Source organism: Choloepus didactylus, chromosome 7 (genome assembly GCF_015220235.1).
Source record: "Choloepus didactylus isolate mChoDid1 chromosome 7, mChoDid1.pri, whole genome shotgun sequence".
Lineage (NCBI taxonomy): Eukaryota > Metazoa > Chordata > Mammalia > Pilosa > Megalonychidae > Choloepus > Choloepus didactylus.
Genome location: NC_051313.1, coordinates 127,234,984 through 127,251,883, shown reverse-complemented (window position 1 = coordinate 127,251,883; position 16,900 = coordinate 127,234,984). Strand labels below are relative to the sequence as shown.

General features: G+C 42.2%; 1 pseudogene; it reads left to right on the top strand.

The window, feature by feature from the left end:
- Positions 1-3,038: 3,038 nt before the first annotated feature.
- Positions 3,039-3,653, top strand: LOC119539081 (annotated as a pseudogene).
- Positions 3,654-16,900: the final 13,247 nt, after the last annotated feature.

Sequence of the window (16,900 nt, the reverse complement as noted above, 5' to 3'; positions counted from 1 at the left end):
ATCATTATCAATTAAATAGGTGAAGTATTTTGTACCTAATTTGCATATCTTTAGTTTTTCATAAGTGCAATGTTTTTCATGGGTGAGTTGACATCGCATATTTATTTAGGCTTGGGTATTTGTCTCTTGATGAGAAGTCCTAGCCTAAAGCCAGCTCTGGAGGCACTGGCTCTTGACTCTTGGGCTGCTGTCTCCATGTGGAATGGCCTTGGAATGAGAACTTGGTGAGCTTCCCACTGCCTCTCTTTCTGGCTTTGATGGCTTTGGGCAAGTTTATATTTACTGCTAGTTATCATTCAGTTTCTTTGTCTGTACCTTAGATCAATAATGCCTTCCTGGCAGGGTAGTTAAGAAGTTTTGTATGACACAATGTAGGTCAAAGTAGTTGAGCTTCAGTTATATGCAGTTTATAATTCTAGCAGAACCCTGGAGAGAGGAGGCATCTGAAAAAATTAGTTTTCTGGCTTTAATTGAACATCCTACTTATTACCCTTTTAAACAGTGCCTTCCCATGGAAGGACTACAATCGTGTGCATTGTTCTGCAGCACAGGTTCTTTCTTATTGGGCCATGGCTAATAAAAGCATGGGGAAAAACTTAATGCACTAATAATGAAGGAAACAGAATTTTAAATGATTTTTTAACCTCAGTTTGGCAATGCTTTTAAAAAAACTCTCAGTCTTTCAGTATGAGTGCGGTGATACAGGGATTCCTATATTATGTTGGGAATATAAATTGTCATGGTACTTCTGGATGTCAGTTGGGCAATGCGCATGTTAAGATCCTTAGCAAAAAAGGAGAGGCTAGGCCTGCTTATAATTGTGCCTAAAGTGTCTCTCCTGAATGCCTCTTTGTTGCTCAGATGTGGCCCTCCCTCTCTAGCTATGCCAACTTGGCAGGTGAAATCACTGCCCTCCCCCCTATGTGGGATCTGACACCCAGGGGAGTAAATACCCCTGCAACATGGAATATAACTCCCGGGGAGGAATCTGGACACGGCATCATGGGACGGAGAACATCTTCTTGACCAAAAGGGGGATGTGAAAGGAAATGAAATAAGCTTCAGTGGCAGAGAGATTCCAAAAGAAGCCGAGAGGTCACTCTGGTGGGCACTATTATGCACAATATAGATAACCCTTTTTAGGTTCTAATGACTTGGAATAGCTAGCAGTAAATACCTGACACTATCAAACTACAACCCAGAACCCTTGAATCTTGAAGACAAATGTATAAAAATGTAGATTATGAGGGGTGCAATATGATTGGGAAAGCCATGTGGATCACACTCCCCTTTGTCCAGTGTATGGATGGATGAGTAGAAAAACGTGGACCAAAAAAAAAAAAAAAAAAAGCACCCAGTGTTCTTTTTTATTTTAATTGTTCTTTTTCACTCTAAATTTTATTCTTATTACTTTTGTGTGTGTGGTAATGAAAATGTTCAAAAATTAATTTTGGTGATGGACACACAACTATATGGTGGTACTGTGAACAATTGTACACTTTGTATGACTGCTTGGTATGTGAATATATCTGAATAAAATTGAATTATTAAAAAAAAAAATCCTTAGCAGATGTTTTTACTTTTTCATCTAGTATTTCTACTTCTAACAATCTTCCTAAAAATAATCGAATATTTGAACAAAGATTTATGCACCAAGATTTGTAGTCCATACAATCTAAAATGCATAAAAGTGGAACTCAATCTAAATAACCATTAACAGAGGCCAATCCCACAAATGAAATATACATCTATGAAAAATTGTTTCTGATTTTATTTAGTTACCTAGAATATTATATCTATATATGTATATAGTATGACATCTAAATTTATTTTACATATGCTATGTATCTATTATATGTTTTCATATATATTGATAGTTATGTATATCACATACATATAAAAAGAATAGGAAATACTAGGAGTGATTTTAGTTTTTCTTCTTTTTATATTTTCCTTTTTACAGATTTATACAATGAACTATATTTATAATTAGGAAAAAAAAAGAAAATGCTTTAACCATGTGCTTATTGATCCTTCCTTGATTGTTAAAAATTCTTCCATTTATCTTCCTCCAGTTATCACTTATTTTCATTGGTTTATTTGTGAGATAAAACAGTGTCCAGCAGCGACCGATGGTAGAAAAGGCATGTCTAAAGCCTGTTTGCTCCTCCTGTAAAGAGAGAGATTGATTGATTCATTTTTATAATCCATCAGGTACCTGATACTGTATTTAACTCGGAGAACAACAATAATAACGCCAGTGGCTTTTATTTTTGTTCCTCATATTTGCTCTAGACCAGGCTGATTTCTAACCACTGTATAGATACCAATGCATTTAATTGTCACAACCACCTTATGAGGTTACTACCATCGATATCCCTGTTTATGGATAAAGTTAAGGCCTCTGCCTTAACTTCCTAGGTGATAGCTATTAGATGGTGAGGACTTACAGTAAACCTACACCCTCCAGCATTTGAGCCTTAAGTAAAGGATGCTATAGCCTAGAAGAGACAGACTCTCAGAGGAAGTTCCATTTGAGCTAAGTCTTCAAAGGCAAGTAGGAATTTATCAAGTGAGGAAAAGGATTCAGGCTTTCACACCGGAGACTACGTGGCAAAGGCCAGGTGGCGTGGACTGTCTCATGTGGGATGCCTCGGCTTGGTGGTGAGCCCCAGTTGAGGTCTGGCAGATGCAAGTGGGTTTCTGTGACCTGTGTTCCCACGCTCTGCTGATCTGAGGGCTCCTAGTTGTGACATATGCTTGGCACATCTAACACCCAGGCCATAGCTTCACTTCACATCATCTGTCACTTCAAAGAAGAGATTTTTGCTACATTTTGTATGCAATTGTAATAATAATAAAAAAATAGTCTTTAAACAATGAAGTTTTCTTTAGTTAGGTGCTAAGAAAGGTCACATTCAGGTAGGTTTTAAGAAAGATCTCGGTATTTGGACTGGAGCTTTTCCTGGAGTAGTGCCTGCTGTCATCATTCCCCCATCTGGAGCGTGAAGGCCCACAGGGGTCGCGACGATGACACCATGCCTAAAGCATCAAAATGAAAAAGCACAGGACAGGAAAAAAAAGTTATCCATCCATATAGTAGAAAAGCAGCTCAAATTATGAGAGAGGCTCACAAACAAGAAAAAAAGGAAAAATTAAAGAATGAAAAGGCCTTGCATCTCAACATTATTGGTGAAAAACTACAGTGGTTTCACAATCATCTTGATCCCCCAAAAATAAAATATTCAAAGAAAGATGCTTGTGAATTAATTGAAAGGTATTTAAATTGATTCAGTGATGAACTGGAGCAGATTGAGTTACATAACAGCATCAAAGACAGGCAGGGAAGGAAGTACCATTCCCAGGAGACAGTCATCAAGCAGACGATGGCATGCGAGCAGCAGCAGCAGTATGAAAGATATGGTTTTGAGATACCAGACACTGAAAATGAAAGTAATCTGAAAACTTTTAGGGAATGGGATATTGATCTGAAGAAATTGCCAAACATTAAAATGAGAGAAATCTGTGCTAATGATGCAGTCCCCAAGAAGTACAAGAGGAAAAATATTACAACTGTTGATAAAGATTTAGGGGAATTGCAACTAAAAAGTGAAACAGATGACTCAGATGAGGAAATGACTGCAGTGGCCTAATTGTCTTTATTTGAGTCTAAAATAAATAATTTAAGAGCTTCAAGTTATATATATATATATATATACACATATATATATGGCCTAGATACAGGAATTTGCTATTAGATCATTCTCTTACATGAAGAGTCCCATTTGTAGTTTCAAAAATGATGTTAATGGTTTTTATTTAAAAACCAAGGTTGCTTTATCATTTACATTATGATGCTAAAGTGGATATGAAGTGATCTGCAAAACCCATGTAACCTGAATTTCCAGGGGTGTGGCAGTATGACATGAATGAGGACAGAAAATGTTTTAATTTTTACCTGTTTTGATAACTGCCTAATCTCACATTTTGGTGCATGAACAGCATTCTGTTTCTAAAAGGGTCCTGTGGATACTTCTTGAGCTGTGATGATGGCAATGTTGCTTTCAAGTAATATTGTCACACTAATCCTCTTAAATATTAAACCTTTTGTTATAAAATAGGGAAAAATGTGATGTGGAATTCACATAGGCTGATGGATTTTAGGTTAATCATGTTTATCTTCTGAGGCAGAGTTAAATTATTAAAAGAAAAAAAAATCACTTACACTGATCTCCCATACATAATTTCTTATCTTTTGACAAAGGAGGTAAATGATTTCAGGATAAATACTTTTGATTGTATATTATATTCTGCTTCCTCACTGTGAAAAATAGGTTTTGTTTGTGGAAACATACCTAAATTGGCCATCATAGATGACCAATTTTTTAATGGTGTATTTTTGCTTTTTCCTCTAAGAGATAGGTTAAATTGATATATGTCAGTATTTCAAGTGTCAGAAAAAACATGGATGTGGTAGAATGTTCCTCATGGAACTCATTATATGCAGTATACCTTTTAGTCTATTCTCTAAAGGAACAATGGAATTGTGTTTGAGTATTTTCAAGAAAAGAGAAAACACTAATGTTGTACGAGGTTAACTAAATGTCAACTAAGTCTTATTAACAATCTAAAATGTTATAACTTTTAGTTATGAAAATTGAAAATAAAATTTATTTACACACACACACAAAGAAAGAAAGAAAAAAAGAAAGAAAGAAAGAAAGAAAGAAAGAAAGAAAAAGAAAAAGAAAGAAAAAAAGAAAAAAAGATAGATTTGCCCAGAATCAGTGCCTGGTGATGGTGAGTGGGGTAGGTACGGGGCAGGCAATCTTCAGTCCTCTCTGGCTGGTGAAAGGTAAGCTCTGCTGACTCAAGGTGTGTCCTGTGACATTCCAACTATGCATTAACAGACACTGTTGCTTCAGATGGAGTAAACTTAACTGTAAGTGCCTGGTATTATCTTAAATACTGTGGGAAAGGTGCCAAATTAGACTGTTGGAAGGAACTACAGCTCTGCCTCCATGTGTTCACACACTAAGCCTCAAAGATTACACCAAGAAGGAGGATAGCGGTGATGATGGTGATAGAGAAGGAGGGTCAGGAACTCGAAATAGGTCCAAGGGAGAACCAATACGGCTTCAATTTCATCTCTTCATCACTGAGTCATTCCCCAAGGGCCTCATATGTGCTTTCTAGTTTCCATTTTATTGTTTTAAGGATTAACTGAGTTACTGTAGTAAAGCGCTTAGAACAGCATCCGGTGCATACACCTAACTGACATTGTTTCAACGCTAATTTGAGCCATAGTCAGAAATAAATTATGTAACCCATATTCTTGTTTAGGAACTTTTAGTCAACTTATAGAAGTTTTTGTTGGAAATGTGCAAACCTTGAAAAACATAAAAAGAATTTAGCATGTCAGTCTCTTAATAAAAGTTGTTGGGGGGGTGAGGGGGTGGCAGTGTTTTTCCTACTATTTGGAAGTCCAGATAAATTTAATCATTGGAAAGACAGTGAGAAAAGAACAATTCAGTGTTATGCAACAGAAAAATGGAGCAAGAAACTGTCTACACTGGATCTCATGTTGATCTGTTAAAGAGGAAGAGCTTCCTCCTTCCAGACGTCTCCATGTCTTTTAGGAGTCTCAGGATTGGATTTCCAATGGAAGCATATATCCAAATGGTAGGAGATTCTAAGAGTGTTTACACTGCAAAGTACATATTCATCTATCCTGAAGCTTAAAAACATTATTAGTAGTTAAGCATACTGGAAATGGCCCTTTAAAGGAGAGTCGGAAAGTTGACTTGTGTTGTTAAATATACTTAATCTTCATTTGTAAATTATACAGGCTGTGTCTGGTGATTTTTTTTTTTTTTTTAAATGTAGCTTGTATCTGTTAAGTATCTAAGATAAAGCTATCATTACTGATACTGTCTGACAATGTCAGATGGCCCACGGTAAAAACATATCAAAAGAGAAGAAAGCCAAGACTCATGGATCTTTTGGTGCCATTTCAAATGATGAGAATTTGGGGGAATTTTTAGGTGTAGACTGTGGACTACACTTATCAGTATCTATCTGGGTTAGCAGTAAAATTTTCATGCGGAAAGATTAAGTTCTTTTGAGCAATTTTTATTTTAGGCTGTCTTATCTTCTCAGCATTTTGGGAATGATGTGAACAATAATGATTCCATCTAATAAGAACACTTTCCTGTTGATTTTAAAAAGTGTTTTCATTATAATCTCTCTTTTTTTTTTTTTTTTAATCATTTAAAACTTTTGAGGGTATTCCCACATGGGAAAACAAAATCCATGTACTTTGAAACTATTACATGAAATTGATTTGTTAATGTTGTAGTCTTGAAGTAGGGGTTGGAAGCAGTGTCTTTTGATTTAAGATAATGATAGATAAGGTAAAATTTTTGTTACCTGTGACAGCTAATCAGTGTTTTTGTAAACATTTGAACTGATTCTCCTTTTGTTGTTGGGATTTTTCTGTTGAGTATACTGGGGAGATAGTTGGGTGACACCAAGCAATGAGAGATTTGAGATAGTTGATGACTTTTTGTTTGAGGGGACATTTGTATTTGATTTGATTTTTCCTAATTTAGAAATCAGTATAGACAACCATCATTATATGATTTATGGTGAAACCATTCAAGTCAATTTGTTTGCAGAGCAGTCAGGGCATTTTCTTTTCTTTAGCACAGGTTTTAATTTTAACAACTGAGATTTTAGTAGTTGCTCCTTGGTCTCATGAGTAATTACTTTTTTAAAAACTTATTTATATTTGCCCCTAGTACTGATCAAGCTGTCTAAACAAGTTAAGAGTCCTTTGTTTTCAAGTAAGCTAAGGCATACCTCCCAAGGCATATCTACCATAAATACATATGTCAGCTCTTAAGTCCCCAGGCAAAGTGACATTTTCATACCTAAGATACTAAGTAAACAGGGTTATTTGCTACAGGATATTTAAAAGTTAGAACGTAACTGTAAGGAGTATGCTTTGATTATTCTTCAGATACAATCCATTTCCAAATAATATCATGTCAAGATTATAATTTGAGTTGAACATAGACAAACCATGAGACAACTTTAGCATGAGAACAGCTGTTAGAAAATCATAGTATCTACCCTTACCTTATAAGGACACAGAAGTGAGGAAGTTGGCTTTGGATGGGAACATTTAAGAGTTAAACAAGAAGTAAACTGAACAATGATTTTATAAGTAAAATGTAGAAAATAGCAAACCCAGTAGCTATCTAGGAAACCCAGAGATCTTTTTTTTTTTTTTTTTTTTTTTTTTGGTGTAAGATATCTTGACAGTTTTATTATTTTGAATATACAGCTCGAATTTAGGGTAGGTAAAAAAAATAAAATTGTGAGGAAAAACTGGTTAATACATTAAGAATTGAGTAGAAATAATGGGTATACTAAAAAGCAAGAAAACAGTGACAAGTCCTATTTTAGAGTGACAATGTTTAAGCTGTTTTTTAACTTCTGTTAAAAAATTTTAAATCATGTCAAAGACAAAATATTTTAAAGTTTCCATTTTTGAACAATGGATTTTTCTCTTCATTGCAGTGTATTCTTTTTTAACCCATCCTAGTAAGCCTGTATGTGTATATGTTTAGATATACACAAATAATCAAATTGTGATAGAATAATAAATTTAAGCCTTTAACTTCAGCTTTAAGTTTACTACATTTTACAAACAGTAACAATTTCCTTACTAAATAAACAGATTAAGTACAGCTATTTTCTTAAACACGTTTGTGTTTCTCTGTAGCCATAGAACCTGATGGAGACCGAGCTGTTTGTATTAACAACAGCCCTTAAGCAAAGCAGGCAATTACGTTCCCTCATAGGCACACGGAAAATTGGGATGCAATCTCCTGATACTGCTCAGCCCTCCTGGCCCACAAGTACACATTACACATCCCTTTTGCAAATTTAAAGTGGCAAAAACAAGCATATCTATTACCATTCTCCAAAGCCGTCTCTGTATGTTTTCTGACTGTTAACCCCTGGTTACTCTGTACTTGGTAAGAGACTTGCATAAATTGCACTTTTGTTGTGAGGAGTACTTTGTATCCTCCAATTAGAAATGGGCCAGGTTATCCAAAGATTAGGCATTAAGTTACTCAATTTAATATTCATCCAAGTTCTTAAAGTTATCTATGGATCATGAATTCAGTATTTTAATGGGCACATTGAGGCCTTATGATTTGTAGCATCATAAAATTAATTCCATTTTAAAATAACACCATTATGATTTAATTTAGTTACAAAAGGTACAATTTTATAATTATAAAGTGATGTTAGCACATTTACACCTCAGTGGAAGCAATTTAATAAATGCAAATTAATTAGGATATTTTAGAAAATAAACCCTAGAGTTGTATAAACTAGAATATTGTGCTAACAGTATTTGTACATTATAATAAAGAAAAAAACATAGAGCCATTTTTCAAGCAAAATGATTAAACCAGTAACAAATTCATCCAAAAGGTATCCCAATTAGGATTATGTGAAAAGTTATTTTAAAATAATGGAGTTCTGTTTTGTTTCTTGTAACATGGCAACTAAGACCACTAATTAAACTCACAGTTTAACTTTTTTTCCTCTGAGTTAAAGTTTAAAGAGGCTGCACATTTAAAAAGTAAGGAGAATTCAAATTTAGAAAAATCTGACCTTCTATTTTCTTATTCAGTTTATTAATTTTTAAATAAGTCAATTACTTTATTTTGCTTTATAATTTAATTTATTAATATCTTCCTAAGGTAGATTGTTTTCTCAAAATTATTTCATATTCATTAAACAGAAAATGTCTCAATCCTTGTATAAATTAGAGAAGCTAACTGTGATAATGGAGTCGAATTTAAGATAGGTAGAAACAGAGGCACAAGAATGTTGATCAAATGGAAAATCAAGGTATGTAAACTAAGACCAGGAGTACCACTGTTGGGAATCTAAATAATTCTGTGATCCCCTTCTCAGTTTGGCAGGAAATTCTCATTTCCAGTGCCATATCCCTTATAATAAACACATCAAAATTTAGGAAAATATTCGCTCTTCATTTTGTATGGGTATTGGAGACCTTTTTTTTTCCTGACTCAGTAGAACTCTAGGGACATGACTGTCTCCTTTCTCCTCTCTAATCTTAATTAAAGTGTCCAAAGGGACATTAATTTGGAATTGTTTGCTCAAGCTTAAAAGTTTATAGGCTCCTTTTGCATGACAATTAAAGGGTCAGGACAGTGTACGCTGAGGATATGATTTCTTCTTGTCCTGACTCCTGTAAGGCCTAATACTTTCAAGTAAGAAATGATTGTAGGAAGCCATTTTATATATTTTCATCTTTGATACAGGAATGCCATTTTTGCAGATATTGATAACTATTTAGACCCATAATGAGTAAACATTCAACAAAGAGTTTTGAGGAAGAAGTTTTGATCTTTAGAGTTACAGGCCACAGCATGCAAATACAAAACACCAAATACAGTGGGATCTCATCAAAAGCCTGAAGGAAAATACACTAAGGACTTCCTGTTCCTGTGTTCTCAAACATCAGACAATACCGGAATCCTCAAACAAACAAAAATAATCAAGAAAAGATGAACAAATGAATGAGATTCCAGATTCCCTGTCCTCTGCCACTGACTAATCACTTAAAAATCTGACCAACAAAACAAGAGCTCAAATTCTACTTCCACATTCTACCAACAGGTACCCAAGCACAACCAGAATCAGAACCAGAACAAGGAAAATAAAACTTGGGAAAGAATTAGATTTAGCTGGCAAGAGCCAAAGAATCTAGTTGCTACAACAGGAGACAAGGTGAACAGAAAATTCAAAGGGCCCAGGGATGGACACGGTACACTTTCAGGCTACACGTTTCTGTTGGTTCCTATGGCAGGTTTTCAGGTAGTTGGCAGAACATCCAGCAATAAATGACCAAGAAGCTAATTATTAGCCTGCTGCTTCCTTGTATGGAATTGAAAACAAGCCATCAAATTATTTCATATAATAAAGGCCAAACAAGAATTTTTGTGAGAGAAAGAGGAAAAGTCGGGAGGGGAAAAACCCTGCAGTCAGCCTGGAACGAGTGAATCCATTTTTTCGGTAGTAATGATTTCACAGTTAGGCGGGAGGTCAGTCTAGATTGGACTATCAGTTTTTGAGCAGGCCCACTAGGGGCATAGGAAAACAATTTCAGTTGAGGAACTCTGGGACACCTTAATAGAGTTTGGGTGAGGAATACTGTGACAAGCTTCTGCCAGGGTCTTGAATGGGAGCTTCTTCCTTAATCAGGTCAAGGCTGCACCAATTTTTAGAATTTCTCAGGTAACTCGTCCAAGTCAGGAAGCTAGTGATTGCAAAGCTGTTGGAATGGAGGTCTGTCTGGCACCAGAGACAGGCCTTAGGTACATTATATACTCTTCACAGAGTATATACTCTTCACAGATGTCAAAAATCTGTTAACAGATGTTAAAAATCAAAGGGTCCTTATGTGAAGTTTTGTAATCTGTATCATATGGTATTTTATCTTAAATTGTGAAAATCTTTGTGTTCTTTAATTTCCTGTTCTTTTCCATGTTTTTAAGAGAGACAGCCACCTTCACTTATAGATGTGAAAATGTGCTCTAGACTTTGATATTGATAGTCTCAGATGGGGAAGGGCTTCTCTTTTTTATCTTAAAACGTTTGTTCAGGACAATCTTAAAAAACTGTTAAGAAAAGGTGGAATTTCCTAAGGCCCTCAAGCCAGCCTGTGGTTGTCAGAAACAGTTTTTCTGGTTGAGAGCTTTTGATTATGCAAGCTGAATAGCTTTTCTCCTTTCCTCCCCTGCGGTCGCAGTTGACTCGTCTGGGGGGGGTGGCGGCCGGTTGCTAAATCCTAGGCTCTCGGGATTGCTCGGAGGGTACCGGCGGCGGGGGCTCTTTCCCGGAGGCGAGGGCGAGGCGGGGGACTGGGCCCGGTCCCCGGCGGAGGCGTGCAAGGTGTGGAGGGCGGCGAGAAGGAACAGGCGGGACACGTTTCTTTTAGGGTGAAGAAGCCAAGAGAGTTTATTAGGGGAGAGTACAAGCTTATATCGGGCGGTTTAGAGGGCGGGGTAGCTGTAGGGGTTAAAGGCTTGGATTGGTTCTGAGAGGGCGTGAAGGTTGATTGAAAAGGTGCGGGAGTTGCTCCGGTAACGAAGGGGGTGGAGGGTACGGGTAAGGCACGGGGGTGGGGTTTTTCTCCGGCAAGCCCTCCCCAACGATTGTACTTTGGGGTGAGGAAATGGGGCCTGCCTCCGGCCTCACTTTCTCAGGCCTGGGGGGCTGTGGAGGGCGCTGTCGCCCGTGCCCACCACCCTCCCCAGGGGCTGATCAGGTCCCCCAGCCCAGGCCCGCCAAGTCGAAGCACGTAATCAGTGTCCCGCACCGTGCCCCACTACCTTTCCTAGGGGCTGATCAGTTCCCCTGGCCCAGGCCCGCCAAGTCGGAACTCGATAACAGTGTCCCGCATTTCCCCCTTCTTTTCTAATTAGAGGAAGAAGCTTACTGGAGAGATCCGCCAAGGGATGAGGGAAAGGGGAGGTGGGGGAAGGGATAGGGGTAGATGGTAGTCAGAGAGGCTGGAGCTCGATGTTGGTGTGGCGCCCGGGCGTTCGAGAGGGGCCTCGCTGCTTGCGGGATGGACGAGGGTGGCAACGCTGCGGAGGGTCAGCTTCTTCACTGGAGGCAAGTTGTTGATACTGGACTTGCACAAATGATGAAAAGACAGCATTGGCTTGGTTCTTAGCAAGCTGGACAATTCTGCGGATAATGCAGGGCCCTAGGGTGAGAGCTAGAATAATCATTAGTAGGGGGCCGATGAGAGGGAGGAGGTAAGGGAGGAGGGGGGTAAAGATGTGGGACCAATAGTTGGTGGCTTCACGGTTTCTTTTGCGTTGTTCTAGTCCCTCTCGGACCTTCTTTAGGCTGTCTTCGGCGAGACCTGTGGAATTGGCATATACACAGCACTCTTCTCCTAAGGCGGCGCAAAGGCCTCCTTCTTTGAGGAGGAGAAGGTCGAGACCTTGGCGGTTTTGGAGCACGACTTCAGAGAGGGAATTGACAGAATTTTTAAGATGGGAAATAGCGTCTTGTAGGTGACGAATGTCCTCGTCAACAGCCGCCCGGAGGTGAGTTAGGGCGGAGCTTTGACTGGCTAATGCAGCGATTCTGGTGCCAGCGCCTGCAAGACCTAGGAGGGAGGCAATTGTGAGGGCGGTGATGGGTTCTCGCTTTTGCAGAGTGGCAGGAGCTGCAGTTCTTTCCAGGCGGAGGAAGAAGTCTTCCTCGCTGTGGTATAGGACCCTAGGGATAAGGACAATTAGGAGGCAAGTTTCATTAGTTGTATTGAGGGTTTGCACATTAAGGCAGGGGGTAAGTCCTGTAGAGGAGCAGAGCCATTGGGAGGAGTTGTGGGGAATAAGAAACTTGGCAGAGCTGCTGGGAGATGAGTAGTTGGCACAAGCTGTGAGGTTGGGAGAGTTACTTGAGCGAGGGCGGATGCACTTTCCTGTAAAGGAGACTGAATGAAAGGTTAGGGGGACGGCAGAGGTATTCCAATTGCATTCCGAGGGGTTGTCTTCTGCATTTTCTGAAAAGGAGAGGTTGGAGGCGACGGGCTCATACAGGGAGGAGGAGGTGGAGAGGCAAAGCCAGCAGGAGGAGGTAAGATTGGGGTTGGAGAAATTCACCCAGGTGAAGGCTGCTTGGATAAGGCCGAGGAGGGGAGAGGAGTAACGAGAGGGGGGTAGGAAAGGTTGGGGTGATGGGGTTGGCGATGCGTTGTTTGTAGCTGAGGTGCGGCTGGTTGGAGCTGAGGTGCGGCTGGAGGGCTGTGGAAAAAGGGGGTTAATGACTTTATTAGGACCAATGGCAGAGGGGTTTTTTAGTACAGCCTCCTTTTTTATCAAAATAAGGGAACCTGGGTCGACTCCTTCCAAATAGATTCTGAAGCCCCAGGTTCGACCGAATAGCCAAGAGGGATCAGTAGGGAGCTGTACGGTGAGATTTAGTTTTTGACAATTATATTTATCGTAATAAGGATTGATGGAATGGTCACGGGGCTTGCAACCAAAAGGGGCCCAATTTAAAGTTAGGTAATGATCAGGGGCGTAAGGCTTCCAAGTAGTGGCTAATGTTTCACACCCCCAGTATGCACAGTAGTATTGGTTGGGAGCATTGCAGTACTGTTTCCTGGGGTTTGAGGATGGGCACATGTAATATTGGGCTTGGTTAAGGCAAGGTGTGCCCTCCGGGAACAGGATTAGGTCGCAGGGGTAGATGACGAAGGAAGGGCGTCCTGCGGTAACGTGGGTTTGCACAATCTTGGAATCTTCCCACCGTGCCAAGGTCCATTTCCAAGGCTGGTGGGGGTTGGCCTGGGTAGAAGAGGCGAGGGCCAACATGACCATTAGAAGGGAAGCTATGCTTGGGTGAGGGTTGTGGAGGTGTAGGGGGCTGGCTTTTGCCTGTCTATAGAGGCGTATGATTTCTCTGATTTCTTGTTTCTCCGGGGTTTCACTCGGACTGGGGTCCAGGCCCAGGTGTACTGTTGTCATCTGGTGCACTAGGTTGCGGAGATGACGGCGTTCTCGTCTCGTTAGACGCGTGGTTGCTGGTGGCGGGCCGGATTGCCCTTCCTGGGATCCAGATTGGTTGTGCTGCATCATCTGGGAAAACACAAGCAAACCCGCGCCCCTGGGCGAGGAGTGGGGAGGGACCCTTCCAGGCATTACTCTCTGGGTCCTTCCAGTAGACCATCGGGGCCTGGGTGGGCCTATACGAGGGCCCCCAATGTTTATGTAGGGGCGAAAGCCCTTCCTTATTGAATGTGAGTAGATTAAGGTGAATAAGGGCTGCTATGATAAGGTCCCCTGGAGTTGCCTGGGGGAGCATTGCCTTTTCTTTTTCAATTTGTGTTTTCAAGCAGCGATGGACTGCTTCCACAATGGCTTGCCCCTGTGGATTATAGGGGATGCCGAAATGATGGGTGATGTTATATAACTGAAGAAAGGCCGCAAAGGAGGCACTGCGATAGGCAGGCCCATTGTCCGTTTTTATGTCCCAGGGGACTCCCATGAAGAGAATTCCCTGTCTTAGGGCCTTGATACAGTGTTTGGCCGTTTCCCCGGCAAGGGGGACTGCATAACACATGGCTGAGAAGGTGTCAATCATTACATGTACATACTTGAGGCGCCCAAAGGACGGAACGTGAGTTACATCCATTTGCCATCTAGAATTGGGTTTTAGGCCTCGTGGGTTGACTCCCTGAGGTTGCAAGGGGCCAAGCGGCGCAAAGGGCGCACAAGTTGCACAATTGCGGACAAGATGTTTACAGGTATCTAGGGGGAGGCCACATAAATGATGTAACGACGTAGCCGAAAAGTGAAACCTGGAATGCAATAACTTGGCCTGGTTAACAGCATCCCCCGGAGGGGCTGCCGTGTGGGTTAGCATAGCTTGGGTATTCTGAGCTGAGACCGCTTGGTCTACTATACTATTGCCATTAGCCAGGGGCCCCGGAAGGCCTGAGTGACTACGAATGTGGCTAATGAACCAAGGATCCTGTCGATGCTCCAGGATGCTCCTGAAGTCAGAAAGTGCTTTATCAATGGCCGAGTTCCCGGGGAAAAAGGTGGAAAATGCGAGGACTCGGCAGACCTGATAAGTGTAGAGACTGTCAGTGAAAATGTTTACTGGGTGGTTGCAGTGGGCGTTCAGCGCGTATGACACCGCCAGGATTTCCCCCACTTGGACTGAATGAAGGTTGACATAACTGAATAGGCGGGGTTCCGGGTGGTCCTGGGAATAAGAGAGGAAGGCGAAACGGGTCTTGGAGGCGTCAGTAAAGACGGTAGTGGCACCCGGGATGGGTGCAGAGGAGGGGAAAGGATGGAAGGGGCTGCGGAAGGGAAGCTTGGCGAGTCCCTGTAATAGCCGATGGCTAGGATAGTGGCAGCTGAATTCCCCATGAAACCCTTCTAAAAGGATTTGCATGTCCGGGTTGTCACGTATAAGCAGGCGGGTTTGGCCTGCATCCAGAGGCCAAACAATTTTTTCCGGCGGCTCTCCAAATACATGAACAGCCAGGGTGACTAGATCTGAAGCTAGGCTGATCCAGAGCCGCACTGCGGGGCAGATTTTCCTAAGCCGACTTTTAGCGGGGTGCGCCCAGAGTAGAGGGCCATTTTGCCACAGGCAGCCCATGGGTGTTCCGGGCGTAGGAAGGATGAGTGCTATAAGATTGCCCTCTCTAGTGCTGAACCTGTTGAGACAGCAGGCGGCGAGCGCCTTGTTAATGGCAGCAATGGCCTCCTTTGCCTCCTGGGTGAGCTTAATGCGCCGGGAGACTGCTAGCGGCGGGGCTTCTGGAACACTTAGCAGCGTAAAGAGTGGTTGGAGCTGCGCAGTGGTGATTGGTAACGCAGAGCGGAGCCAATTAATTTGACCGCAGAGCTGTTGGAACTCAGTGATAGTGACCCGATCTGGTATGTCCAGCTGGGGAGCGGACGGGGCAATGGTTTTATCAATACTAAATCCTAAGAAGGCTAATGGAGGCACAATTTGAACCTTTTCGGGCTGAACCGCAAGGCCGAGGTCAGCTAAATTAGTGGTGAGGTCTTTAAGGATTAGAGGAAGCGCCTCGGCGTCCTCAGAGGCCACCAAGATGTCATCCATGTAATGGATGAGCATGGCCCGCTTTAGCAGGGGGGCCACTGCGTGATTAACATACATTTGGCAGATGGCCGGACTGTTACGCATTCCCTGAGGGAGGACTTTCCATTGGTACCTGCTAGCCACGCCCGCGTGATTGGGGACGGGAACTGTAAAGGCAAAGCGCGGGCGGTCTCGCTTATGTAGTGGGATGGAAAAGAAACAGTCTTTGATGTCAATGGTGGCTACATGATAGTGGGCTGGGATGGCCACCGGATGGGGGAGACCAGGCTGCGGGGAGCCCGTGGGAAGAATATGCTTATTGATCTCCCGCAGATCATTGAGGAGCCTAAATTTCCCTGTGGCTGTTTTATGAATAACAAACACTGGCGAATTATAGGGACTAGTAGAAGGCTCTATGTGGCCAGCGTCCAATTGTTCTTGGACAAGGGCTTGGAGTGCTACTAATTTATGCGTGGGAAGGGGCCACTGCTCCACCCATATAGGTTCCTCAGTATCCCACTGCAGAGGAACGGGCGCTGGAGGTGTTAAACGAGCAGTGGCGCACATTATTGGGGGGGGTGCGTGGTAAGCACTGCCCCAGAGGCGGCGAGGATGTCACGGCTCCATAAAATTTGGTCTATGGTGTGTAGAAATAACGGGCGGAAGGTGCCTGAGTGGCCCTCTTCATCCTCCCACTTAATGGGCCCTATGGCCTGAAGAGAGGTGGAGGTACCAGTGGCTCCCACTACCGAGGGACCATCGAGAACCATGCACATGGTGGCATACTGAGCGGGCATGCAAGAGACTTCTGCCCCTGAATCGAGCGTGCCTGTGTACCATTGCCCCCCTATTCTTAACTTACGAGTAGGCTTTTCTGGAGTGATAGGGACTGTCCAGAGAAGCGTTTTACTGCCGGTGAAGTGATTAGTTTTATTAGAACCGGCCGGCACGCTGCCTCTTAGGGACGGGGCTGAGGCTTGCCCCGCTTGGAGTTTAAAGCTTGCTCAGCATTTTGGCGCTGATTGACACCAGGGCAGCGGCAGAGGGTTTTGGGGTTATTTTTGCAATCGCGCGCCCAGTGATAGCCACGCTGGCAGCGTGGGCAAGGAGTGGGAGGGGGGCGCCCATTGCGCTGCATGAAAGGCGGGCGGTTGACTTCTGCATTGGGGCACTCCCGGGCAAAATGACCACTCTGCCCGCA